This window comes from Neolamprologus brichardi, chromosome 14 (assembly GCF_056152115.1).
Source record: "Neolamprologus brichardi isolate AB-2024 chromosome 14, ASM5615211v1, whole genome shotgun sequence".
In the NCBI taxonomy this organism is placed as follows: domain Eukaryota; kingdom Metazoa; phylum Chordata; class Actinopteri; order Cichliformes; family Cichlidae; genus Neolamprologus; species Neolamprologus brichardi.
The window spans coordinates 9,667,096-9,680,296 of NC_142117.1; the positions used below are offsets into that span (position 1 = coordinate 9,667,096).

Genomic DNA, 13,201 nt, shown 5'->3' on the forward strand with positions numbered 1-13,201 from the left:
TTGGCTTGTGCCAGCGTGTGAGCTGCAGGGAAGGGACCTTTTCTCTGTCAGCTTTGACAGAAGGTAACTGATTTACAGTGTCCGAGAGAGCTTTTTTGAGAGTCAATGCACAGATAGGCTTTCACACCACCCACCTGAGGGCAGCCTCACAAACAGCCACTATAAATAGAGATTGAAGCAAGCAGCTAAAAAGGGGGAAGGTGTGGGTAAAGGCTAAGACATCGACTGAATGGGATTTTATCAAACACTTTAATAAAACAACAACAAAAAAACAACAACTTTGACTGTAAAAAATCAGCCTGTGTGTGAGTCTCCCATATTTGTTGGTGATTGAGGGTTATAAACATCCTTCTGTGCTAATGAGTGGGTGTGTATTGTTTTTAGAAGGCGACAGACAGTGGTCTGTTGTTTACGGTGAGGCAGTGATGACGCATGGTCAAATGTAAGGCCCCTTCAGACCACACTTGGTTTGGGGAGTGCTAAAAATGTGCATACTAGCGCATTCCTTCTGCATGTTTTAGCTGTTGCTCTTTACCTGGCACCATTTCGGCCCGTATCTCAAAGCAACAGTTTATAGTTGTCGTTAACAGCGAACATTAGTTTTTAGCAGTCCGCTGACATCATACATCATGCACTATGTTTATGTGTTGGCTCTGGGGTTAAGTCAATGCAAGGCACAATAAAAACACAGTCGTGTAGTCAGACAGGAAGTGCCCTCTAGGACATTTGTTGGGTAGGAGGGTGCCTTGAGGGTTGCATAATAAAGTAAAACACCTGATTAAAATCTGAGCTCTCACTGGTCTCTGTGGGCTGGAGGTTGCAAGGAGGATACTAAGGAGAATAGCAACAGGATGGCAGCTATCCTGGCTCTCAAATAACTTCACAGTGTAATCAATGTGGTCAGAGTACATCTGGGCAGATAAGATGCTCCTTACCGAGGACGGTGAGAAACTCTGCTGGTGATGAAGCCCCCCGGCCGTTTTAAGACTCCGCATTCCTCGCATTCCCGGACCAGAGGATGGGTGGAGGAGAGGAAGGGTGTGTGGTTGTACGAGGAGAAAGAAACTCAACCCACTGTGGTGTTTCTGTCACTCTTATCATTCTGCAGGGAGTCTCCGAAGATGTGAAAATCCTGCATTAGGAATCTGTGTGTACCATAGCCTAATCCCTTTTGCGCAAGACGTACACATTACACTTGAGGTTAACGTCACTCACTACTGGGAATTGTTTTCCCCGTGCAGTTATCTTACAAAAATAACTTGACGCTCAGGTACTTATTTGCTTAAACAAATGAAGTCTGCTTACATGACTAGTTGGTTTCCTGATAATGTAGCTGGAAACTCGTAGCTTCTAGTAAAGAGGCCATTTCAATCACAATTGCCAGTCTGGAATTTTTATTATTATTGACTTAATTTTATTAATCTTGGGTGTTCTGCTTTCTCTTCTCATCATTTTCAGACATGGTTCTGTTTACGCTCCATTGCTTCATGTGCAATGCTGCAATAGCAAGAATTTGATGATGGGCGTCTTACTTCTGTGCTTGTAATTTAATCATATTTTTAGTTTTCTCTTCCAGCGTTAAACAGAATAAAACGATCATTGTTCTGCATTCCATTTCAGTCATACCCTTGTTTTTGTCTTGTTATAAATCCCTTTACAGCTTTCAGCACTCTTCCTCCATCAGGCTCTGCACTGTGTGCAGGGCTTACAGCACCTTTGTTGCCTTCAACACCAGAGGGGAAAACAAACACCATTAATGTTAGATTTGATGCTCAAATATCAGTGATTTGACGAGGCTAGTGTGGTCTCTTTTACTCAGTTAAAGTGGATGTTTAAGGGGCAAAATCTGTTTGTCAGAATAGTTGCTTGGTTATTTAGTTAGTAGTTATTTGTCAGGTGTAGTTGTAATCTTAGCGTTCTCACTGCAGTTGTTTTAAAGTGGTCTTGTTAACGTGTGGAAGAGGATGGCAGAATGTCAAAATGATATAAGCTTTTTAGTCATTTGAGTCATTTGTCCTTTTTGTCATTTGAGAGAAGAAAATGCGTGTTACAGATTAAACGCATAACATTAGTTGTCTGAATTTTTTAGTTCCTGGAAAATCACACGAGTGCTGGTGAGTTAATGAGTCCAAACTTAAGCATCATCTGTGACATTCAACCAGAGATCTGTGCTGAGTGATATCTCTGGAGTCTGCGATTAAACATGTTATTTTCGACTCTGTCCCAAAAACAAACTGGCAGCCACTGGCATTACAGTGAAGTTGTTTTGCGCAGAACAATGAAAAGGCTAAGTTTGGGGTTTGCCCTTCAGCATAAACGTCATCCCTGAATCACTCCATAGTGAACCCTCTGTGCTGGTTTGGAGCTTTCTCCTAAAATCTCAAACACACGCTTGCTGTGTATCATGTGATACTTTGAGTCAAATCCAGTCAAGGAGTTAAACATTGACCATCTCTGGCCTGAGATTTTATCACTGTTAAACAGCACACTTCCTGGAACTGGTCACCCCACGTGCCTTTCTCCTGTATCTGTGTGCGGCGAGTACACACACAACATTTTGTGGTGAAAAGCCAAGTCTTACCTCTTTCTATGAATTTATTCTCTGCACTTTCATAAGTGTACTCATTCTTTCTTGAAATGTCAGAGTCTCACACACGCTCACTGCAGTTCTTTTCCTAGTAAACAGGAGAGCGTCTTAACCACAGGGGGGAAAAAACGGAAGTTTACCAGCTTCAATCATTGTGTGCACTGTGTGTCATCAATGTGGGTTTTTTTTAGATGCTGTATATTTGTTTGCCATATTGCCTGGTTCACATCTTGGCTTCCATAGTTACAGCTCTTTGAACTGTAGACGGTGTACAGATACAGAGACCCATGCATATCACTGCTTTGGGTGTTATATACAGTACAAACAGAGGTCAGGTCAGCAAGTCTTGTTTGAAGGTTTTGAGGTACCACAGAGTTTTCTATATTTTGCCATTAAAAAGTGGGAAAGAATGAATAAGTCTGCTTTTTATTTATTTTACTGAATTAATTTTTTATTTTGTAACACTCAGGATTACGTCTTGAAGGCTTATGCTTACTGACTCTGTTAATTTACCATCTTTTGGGATAAATAAAATGTATCTTATCATATTGACCTATATTTTTGTTTAAGCATCAAACCTTATCCTTCCACTCACAATAATTTCCCCTGTTTAAACAGATAAAACATATTTAGAATGAGGTGAGTCATCCACTGCTGTTTTTCAGTCATAGTGTTCAAAAGATGACACATGTGCTTGTTGCACCAGAAGTTAAAGATGCTTGCTGGATGACTGTTCTTGACAGGCAGTGTGCCTTGTCTCCTCCACGACCTGGGAGCATGAGGTGTGTTCAGTCGTCATAGAACAGGGGTGTCAAACATAAGGACTAGGGACCAGAATCAGCCCAGAAAAGACTCCAACCCAGCCCACAAATGTTTTCATAGGTTTTACAGCTTTTCCCAGTTATAAATTCCTCCTCATGGCTATTTACAGAAACCGTTAAATGACAAATGTGTTTTACTGATATAGAAAATCAGTTTGTGCAGTGGATTGGCAGTAAAATTAAATAATAATAATATGGGAATGATATGCCAGAACTTTTATCTATTATAATTTAAGCCCAAAGAGTCGTGCTTACAGACTTTTTTTCACTTTCTTTCTTTGTCAGGTACAGAAACTGACACACACTGTTGAAACTAACCTTCTTTTTCTTAAACTACACATTTACTCTGTGAAATAACTTCCTCACACTGACTGATGGAGAGTTTCACCTGTCTGGCACTTCAGCTCAAAGTAGGCTGTATGTGGACCAGGGTGTTAAATGAGTTTGACATTCCTGTCATAGATGGAGGCGGCAGAGGAAAAGATTGTAAGAAAAGGACAGTTAAGAGGGTCAGTAAGGACGTTTTGGTTTCAGTGCTCAGCCTTTTCTGTTTTATATTAAGTTGCAGGTCAGCTGGGCCATGGAGGTAACACCATGTTGACAGACTTGTTTATGGTATAATTTCTCACCTACAGAACCCGTCTCGTTCTGTTTCCGTTTTTCTGTATTAAATCCCTTTTTTATATTTCCTGTTTATCTACCATCACCTAAACATTTTGTTTTTATTTTTACTTTCTCTGTCCACAAAAACAACGACAGAAATGAGTAACAACATTCCGTGCTTTCCCCTCACACTGACACTTTGTTCTTTTGCTTTATCAGATGCAGTGTCCCAGAAGCTATCCAGATCCCCCCAGCCAGGAGCTGAGCCACAGGAAATAAGTGACTTCAGGAAACTGGTAATACATGTGCATGTAAACATGCTGTATCTTGTAATTTCTTGACCTATTTTACCTGTGATGCTGCTGTGTGCATGTGGAAGAGGAGGAATAGCACTCTGTCTTAGCTGGAATCTGGGCGAGTAGGCCTCGTCCTGACAGGCGGGGAATGTGTGGAAGCCAGCCAGCATACCTTACTTCCCTGTTAGAGATCAGTTACACCATCTTGGTACACTCACTGCTTTTGGTTTATGATCCTTTATATCCTCCTTTCTGGGCTTTATTACTGTGGATCTTGTCTGGACAGTACAACAAAATCGATGTCGTGCGTTGTTTATTTTCATGTCGCTACAGCTAGGCGTGGTGTTACCCCCCCCCCCCCCCCCCCCTCCTTTGCCTCTCACTTGACTTTAGTTAATGTTGTAAAATCATTTAAGGTGCCGCTGGCCTTGGCAGTCATTTCCTTGCTGTACAACCTTCAGCCAGGCTTGAGACTGTTTATGTAATATTGTCCTCAGAGCAGGAAGTGGTGGCTCTGTGAGCTGATCTGTAAGTCTTTATTTTAAGAACACACGTGATGATTTGATGAACAGCATATAAAATTAACAGTTGCTGACATGCAGTGCACTCAGCATTAGTGGTTTAATTTTATCAGTCCAGCCCTGACTGTTTTGTTTCTGTCCTCGCTCATGCCTTCATTTCCTTTAACAAGTAGACTGAGATGAAGCAGTTTGACAAATTTCTTTCAAAAAGTCTAAAATAAGTGCTCAGAAATTAGTCTTAAAGTGAGCCTTCTCAAAAGTTCTCCACTGAGATTTAGCAGATTTGTGATGGTGCTTGCTAGTCCAGGTGACAAATGGGAATAAAATGCAGTGTTTCTCACACACAGGCAGGTTGCCTACGTTTGCTAACGACCTGATAAGTAGCTGTGGCAGATAGTTTCTGCATTTTTAATCTAATTTCTGTCAAAACAATTCTATCAGTTTACTAGTGAACCTCTCAAGTCCTCTTGGTCTTATTTTGGCTCTTCCCATCTTGTCTGCCCCCTACTGCCTGGTTCCCTGGCTGTTATAGTGGCCCTGGAAATTGTGCAGCTGCTTCTTCAGGTACAATCTTATTCCAGGGTCAAACATCCTTCTGCTCTGGAGATCCACTGTGAACTGGCAGGCCACTCTAAGCAGGAGAATAACTGGCTCACGTGCCTCTATACCAGGCTGCACTTGAACACAGCTCCCAGCTGTAGTTCAAGTGGTGGTGGGGTTCATCCACAGGGTTGGACTCCCCGGAGAAGCATCTGACTTTTTCGCAAGGATTTGTTTGCTCTAAGTATGTGGTAAATAAAACATTTGCAGAAGAGCAATTCAAAAACAGTTTTAATTAGTAATTCACTTCATGAAGCCTGCTTGTGTCCCCTTTCGCAGCACACATGTTCTACATACACATGTATGGATATGAACATAGCCCAGGTACAAACACAGCCTAAATCTGCAGGTGTGCAATGATGTTTGCTAGCTGCAAATGCTGACAGAGTAAACACTGGGTTAACTTCCTTGTCCTCTCAATCACAGCACTGCATAACTAGGGTTTTACAGGTGCAGTTTTGACATCTGTCTGCTTAATAACCACATTTCATACTGTTGGTGTCTGTGGCCAGTAATCACCAGTAATTGGTACGGTCGCCTCCTACCTGCACTCAGTTTCTCCTCTCCCCCTCATCCTTCACTCCCACTCAAATGTGGAAAAATAGCTCAATCCAATTACTCATGCTGTGTTCCTTCTCCATATCTTTCCACTAACACGACTGTATTAGAGGGTTTCCATGTTTCATCAGAAGTCAGTTGAGGGTCAGTCTGTGCTGACCTTTTCGTTTTTCACAGAAATGACCTCAAGTGTTCTCATTCTTGCTTCATATATTAACATCAGTGTGGCTATAACCCTATAACACACAATCCTAGGAAGCCCAGCCCTTAAGCTTATTCTTAGGAGTGTGTTTGCTTGGCATTATCGTTATGGCATTGACCTTTCTCCCCGTGGTATTACAGAGGTTGCATATAATTAGACTTGTGTGTGTGATTTTTATCTGGACAATAGGACGAGAACTTCTGTATTTATCTAATTATAGATGGGTGGAAAGACACAGTGCCCTCGCATGCTACATGATGTTTTCTGTCACCGCAATGCGTGTGTGTGTGTGTGTGTGGTTAGCATTAGCTTTAGTTCTGTATTAATAGACGCCAAAAAGGATGCAGATGAGCGAGTGTAGAGTCGAGCCGCCCAGACAAACAGATGGATGCATAAACTGAAGAGGCGGGCATCAGCGTGTCATTTACCGGATCTAAGTGTTCCCAGCAACCCAGTCACCTCTACAGTGAAATGATAGCTGGAGCCAAGAAATGTCTTCCATTTCCAGGCTTGTGTGCGTTTCATTCATTGCCAGTGTGTGGCTCTTTGTTTATGAGGGAGATAAATGGCTGGGAGACGAGTGCTGAAAACTCAGCTCTGTTTGTGTGTGCCATCCCTGCTACATTTCACAGCAGCTTAGTGTTATATTTGTCCATTTCTTTCCACTGTTTTCACAAAATAATCGGTTGCTGCAGTCCTGTGGAGGCTATGTGACAGGCTGGGGTTTTCTTCAAGTCTATTTTCAGGCTTTTCCCTGTGAAAGGATCTTGTTGCAGTCAGTTGTTCTTCTGACAGTCACCTGAACCGCAGTAAGCTGTGCTGTTTTGTCGATAAATTTGTTGTTTCATTGAATTCTGTGAGACAAAGTGACCCGACGATTGTACATTTGGCCTGTCATAAATAGAGCTGAAGCAAATGGCCTTCCCAGGGGGCTGTGGTGGAGCTGTCTGTGGGTGGAGGGAGACGCAAAACAAGAATCCTGGGTAAGATAAGAGAAAGCCACATGCAGGTGCTGTAAAAGCAGTGGGAGGTTAGTTTTTGTAGGTTTGTCTGTTTATTTGCCACATTTATTAACACAGGCGGCAATTACAGCATCGACACCTTAATGCTTAAGTTTGGAGCGTTTCATTCTGTGTGAGGCAGCACTTGTCTTATATTTTCTACAGCTAGTCCAGAAGATGCATAGCAGCATAACGATTTATAAATAAATCTCGGGTATACGGCTACACATCTAAAACTAAATCCAAGCCCTTATTGGATGAAGTGGAGACATGACCATGTGAATTTCATTTACAGTGGCAACTGTGAGAAGATGTGCTTTCAAGGAAGGTAAGTGTTGTAATCAGTAGGAATAAATTGATCCCAAGTGATATAAATAAGGTGCCCAACATGCTCACTCCCTCATATCATAGCTGTTCATTGTTTCCTCTTTGTCAGAGTTTCCGAGGAAAGCTTTCTCTGTTCTTTTCAAAAACAGAAGCTGTTGTGTCAAATCGAACAAAGGCTAATCCTTATGTCACCCTCACAGAGCAGCTTGTAGAACAGCTAACCACAAAATGGGAAGAATTAGCCGGGCCACCTCCAGTCGGCGTGTATGTCGTCTATGATTTAATGGATGGTGATTCCAAAGAAAGTCAGACTTTCAGGCTTCTGTTATGCAAATTGGTTTAAAGAAAGGAAATAAGGAAGTAGCTTGCTATAAAGTATTCAAAAGATACTTGATTCCTGTTTTAATGACATTGTGTGTATTTAAGGAAGAGAACCTAAACATTTTCCATGAGTATGCTTTGTCTGTGTCAAGTTTTCTGTAAGAGAAGGGGACAAGAGGTGTAGTAGTTGGTCTAGATATGCTTGCGATTAATTTTTTTCATTTCCTCTTTCACAGAATTAGATGGGCAAGGCTAACTCTGTATATAGGGGTTTATTTCCCCTCCGGGGCTTCCTTTTGCCTTTGCGTTAGTATCAGAGCTTGCTTTGAATAGTCGTATGTGGTCGTGTTCAGAGTTTGCATAGATCTTTAGCTTTTCAACAAAGGTATGGTTAGCACCAGCTATGTTTGGGTATGTTGTTTGCATGTCTCGTATGAAAGCTGGAAATCTGGTGTTGTATTTAACGTATCTCTTACAAAGCAATTTATTTACATATGCTGATGACCCCGGTGTGCGTGTGTGAAAGCTACTGAAGGTGTGAGAAAGCCGCCTGAGGCTGCACATCCCACACAGCAAAATATGGCTAGCGCTGTGTGACGACGATGCCCCCCCCCCCCCCCCCCCCCCCCCCCCAGCCTGTGTTTTTTACTGCTCAGTATGTGTTTGTTGGTCTGCGAGGCCAAGCTGGCAGGGCAAGGGCAACACAAGGGCAGTGTTTGTGCAGGGCACGGGACTGGCCTTGGTGGCACACACGTACACATACAAACATGCGCGCACACACTTGGCAAAAACAGAGGCTTATTGTGGACTTCAGGCCCAGTTTGGTCCACCCACTACAGTCACACATTGTGTCACATTTTGCATTTTATCTCTGCCTTTTATCTCTTTCTATCTTTTTATCTCATTGTCTATCACGGATTAGTCTGTTTTTTGTTTTTGTCTTCCCCCCCCCCCCCCCCCCCCCCTTTTTTTTTGAGTCTTTTAGTGAACTCATGAACTTAACATTCCCATTTATTTTCTACTGCACCTGTTTCCCTTTTTAATTCATCATCTTTTCTCCTCTTTTCCAGCCATCTCAGAACTGACTGCTTCTCAGACCCTCCTGAATAGTCTTTAACATTCCCTCTTTTTTGCTCTCAGCCCTGAAGTCTGACAGTATAGTCACAGAGATCTGTGCTGGCGCTGCTTGTATTTATATCTGTACGTAACTTGTGTCCGTCCTTATTTGTCTCGTGTCTGAGAAGTGAATCAGGCTCTGTGGAACATCACACTTGCGCATCAGACGAGCTCACCCGCTATTCTGTCACCTGCCTCCTCACAGACACCGACTGTGATGGAAGCTAAAAAGGTGAACACCTATTCAGAGTTTCAAAATCTTCACTATGCTGGTTTCATTTGTAGTAATTATTGCTTCATGCTTAATATTACTTAACACAGTTGGTATTTTGCAAGGATCAAAGCGTTACAAGACTAACTGTTGGATCTGCACCGCGTATTTGTTCCTTTTTTCATTGCTCCCTCCACACTTTGTTGCTTCTGCTACTTTATCTTCTCGTGGAAAACATGCTCAGTGATTCACCACTGTCCCAATATGATGGCTTGCACCACTGAAGCATGATTATGTTAATAATTACAAGTATTTTCATTGTTCTCTGGCAGTTGGGCACCTACCAATTTGTATACTGCTGAAAACCAACTGGTGGAATGGGGGTGGACATTTTGCTATGTGGACTCAAGAAACTAGGGTGTGTACCACAGACCATGTGATAATGAGACAACCACTCTCCCCCTGGCATAGTTACCCCATAGGCTTGTTGCATCTTTACATGTATGCGAGTTATAACATAGTTACATCTTGCATACATGAATATTCAAATGTTCAAATATTACACTCAGACATGCTGAACGTGACAAACCTAACCTAAGAGAACCAGCTGTACTTTCATTGAACATATTTGTTCTAGTTGGGATAAAATGTGTCCTCTTTTAAAAGGTACCAGTTGATGAAGGGGATGAGATTGGAAGGGTTTTGGCTAGATCATCTGTACAACCCATACTTCCACTCAAAATCGGGTTACTGATAAAGTCTCATTGGTTAGAGCAAGCAAAACTGTGACTTTCACAGGTCTCGTTAATAATGATGCACCAACCAAAGCAAGGATTAAAAACACTTATAAAGACCTGAGTGTTCATGAACTCAGAGATGACCTTCTCCTAAGGAATGGTCATTCTGCAAAATCTAATCTAAAAGTCTTAATGGAAAGATGTAAGGGTACCACAAAAGTCTCAGAAAAAGTATTCAAGCATGTTTCTATGAGCGCACTGTGTGGTGGACACATGGGATACAAAAATGCACTCTAAAAGAAATTCATCACTGCACACCAAAACCTTATAACTGTGAAACATGGTGGAGGGAGCATCATGCTTTGTGCCTGCTTTGCTACCTCAGGACCTAGAGCCTACCATGCAGTTACTTAAACAGTGATTTCAATATTGTTTGTAAACCTTGGAAATCCCTTCAAAGCCCTTAAGGCTTGAGCATTTTTTTGAGCTTGGTTAAGTCATACATCAGAAGGCAAATCTTCATTCCGTTCTTTCTGCTATATTCTGAACATGGAGTTAAATTCCCTGGGGTCTTACTCATTCCCTTTGGGAGAGGAATATGAGAAGAATTATGCATTGATCTAAAAGCAATCTGCGGTGCACAGGAAAAGGATGTTTCCATTGCTCTGTCTGTCATGCTTCATTTCTCCTCCACTCAGCTAATGACCCGGTCTTCCTGATACACAAATAGAATGCAAGGAGAGCATATTAGACCTTTTGCTGTCATTCAAACTTGATACCATCTGAACGCAGTCTCGCACGGTCACAATTTATCTGGCGGAGTGGCACGTCATGATGTCACAGATAGATGTAGTTTGATGTGGTTGTGCACAGTTGTCACAAGAGATTTCTCAGACGTGGATATTAAAGAAGATGGAGCTTTGCATGTTGTTTCTTGTCTTGTCTGTGATGTAACAGTGTCATAATGGCTTGGATATGATTAGTGTCAAGGTGGATGAATGGTGATGCAGCATCTGTCACATTGATTCCAGGTTTACTAGTAATTGTCTTTATTGTAATGCATCAGAAAGTTTGGCATAAAGTGGCTCAGTGAAGATGTAATTACGTGTTATACAAGATGATGGTGTGATTGCGATGTGATGCTCATTTTCTGGCTTCTCTACTGTTTGTCTCTAATATTTATTCATATAGCCTTGAATAAGGCATTGCAAGTGATACCATGTTCAACATTTAATTCTAAAAATAAATCTTAGTTTGTTTTACAGAAGAACAGACAAAATTGACTAACTTTTGTCAATATCAAATAAACTGAGAACTAAAAGGAAATTCTCAATCTCTCCTTGTTGTATAGCTTAGCTTTTCAAACAGTTTTAACAGTTACGTTAGTCTGACAAATGACGAATTAGCGCTTTCAGTCAGAGATTGAGCATGCACCGCTTTATTGTATTTCCAGACTTGCTTTCGGCACAATTTACAGTGCGTGCTACTGTTTTTTTTGTTTTGGTTTTTTTTGTTTGTTCGTTTTTGTTTTTTTGTCAGACTTGAAATAGTCAGAATACCGTCACACTACGGAACTTCTATGGCTCTTCCGTTCGACAATCTCTCCGGCATTGGAACCATCATCTGTTTTCTCTTCGGTAACCTTCGGTCACGCTCTCCGTTGATTTTTCTCTAGTCGGCACACTCGTTTCCTCCATTACCCGGGCGGCACGGCGGCTGGCTGCTTCCCAAACAAATACACATGTGCGGCTTGGCAATTGTGCTGTACGTAACAAGTCACGTGACGTGACGCTGCGGCTGTGATTGGTTCGGCTCTGCGCTAGTTAATTTGGATTGGCTGTTCTTCTTTTTTTTTTCTTTTTTTAAAGGACAAGAGAGATGAGGTCTATCGCAATAGTTTAACTTTTCTATCGAGAAAAAGTTATTTCGCAATACATATCGTTATCGTTCTATCGCCCAGCTCTATGTGGAAGGATTTGCTTAATTTACTTTCTATGGAGCCGCAAGTGGACAGAGTGGACACTCTTGTCATGTGTTTGACAGATTTTCTATGCACAAGCAAGCATTATTGTGCATATTGTATAGTACATTGCATATACTAGGTATTGTATATTGGGTAGTCTACTACACAGCAAATGCCTCTTTAAAAACTGGCTCTGTAGTGACTTTCAAACAACAAAAAACCTGTCCAGTTTGTGATTCAGCGTCCATCAGCTTTTATGAATGACTAGTTGGGACTTTTTTTCCCTGGTTTGTTTTTTTTTTTTTTTTTTTTTTTGTCACTCACTTCCTGTCTGGTGTCATTATTTCCTCTTTAAGAAGCAGGTGGTATACCATTGTGTCACAGGAGCCAGTGACACATGGCGCACTCTTGGCTGACCGGATGTGGTTGGTTCATGTCAACCCTAAAGATACGCTCACTTCATTCATGTTTTCTCCCGGATACAGTATGGATGTCGTCTTGTGACTGAGAATATTGTTTTGCTGGTGAGTTGGTTTCATTTCTGGTCCCTGCTCGTTTCCTATGTTGTGAAGATGATTTGGTTTTATATCATCAGATGAGTCATGTGGACAATGAACAAGAAGGAGTTCGTTACAAAAGAAAGGAAGTTGATTTTGTTAGAAATCGAATGCTTTAAAGATGAAGTGTTTATAAGTAAATCTCATACTTGGCACGATACCTAAAAATATTACACCGCTGCATTGCTCGGCAGTCACTTCTGTGGAAATATTTCTGAAAAGTTGTGCACACAAACATGTCTAATCACCGACACAGTCACAGTGTGTCACAGTTGAAGTGACCGTTATGCCTGAATGTGTGTTTACCGTCTACAGCCACCACCTATGTCCACTCCTAATGACGGTAAGCAGTAGTACTACTTCTACTACTACTGCTTCATGGGTGAATCACAGCTACACACCTCAGCTGACCACTTATCCACACAGCCACCAGATAAACTCCTACTACAGATCTTAACAGCTTTTCAGTCAACCTACACACAGACTAGACTGTGTAGCTGATTCAAAGCAAGCGTTAAAGTTATGAAAAACAGTTGATTCATGCCTGGCTCTGTGGTAGCATACCAGTCTGTAATACCTGAGGTAGTCATTTCCTGTTGTTTTTTTTGGCCTTTTAAGTAAACATAACCCATTTATTAAAAAGAAATGTCTTTATCTCCCACTGCTGATTCAAATTTCAGGGGTTTTTTTTGCTTTCTGTGATATGAATGTTTTGTCTATGGTTTGTGTGGACGGAATAATCTTTGTTATATTCTACAGCTTCTCAAGCTGAGAGTTTCA

The 13,201-nt window shown here is 41.5% G+C and overlaps 1 protein-coding gene across 1 annotated transcript in view; it reads left to right on the forward strand.

Annotated features, from left to right (window-relative positions):
* pik3cb (phosphatidylinositol-4,5-bisphosphate 3-kinase, catalytic subunit beta) overlaps window positions 1-13,201 on the forward strand; it is a 48,409-nt gene that overhangs the window by 7,106 nt on the left and 28,102 nt on the right. Inside the window, exon 2 of the mRNA XM_087850773.1 lies at window positions 4,231-4,307. The gene's annotated coding sequence lies outside the window, so the exon portion shown is untranslated. The remainder of the gene's footprint in view (window positions 1-4,230; window positions 4,308-13,201) is intronic.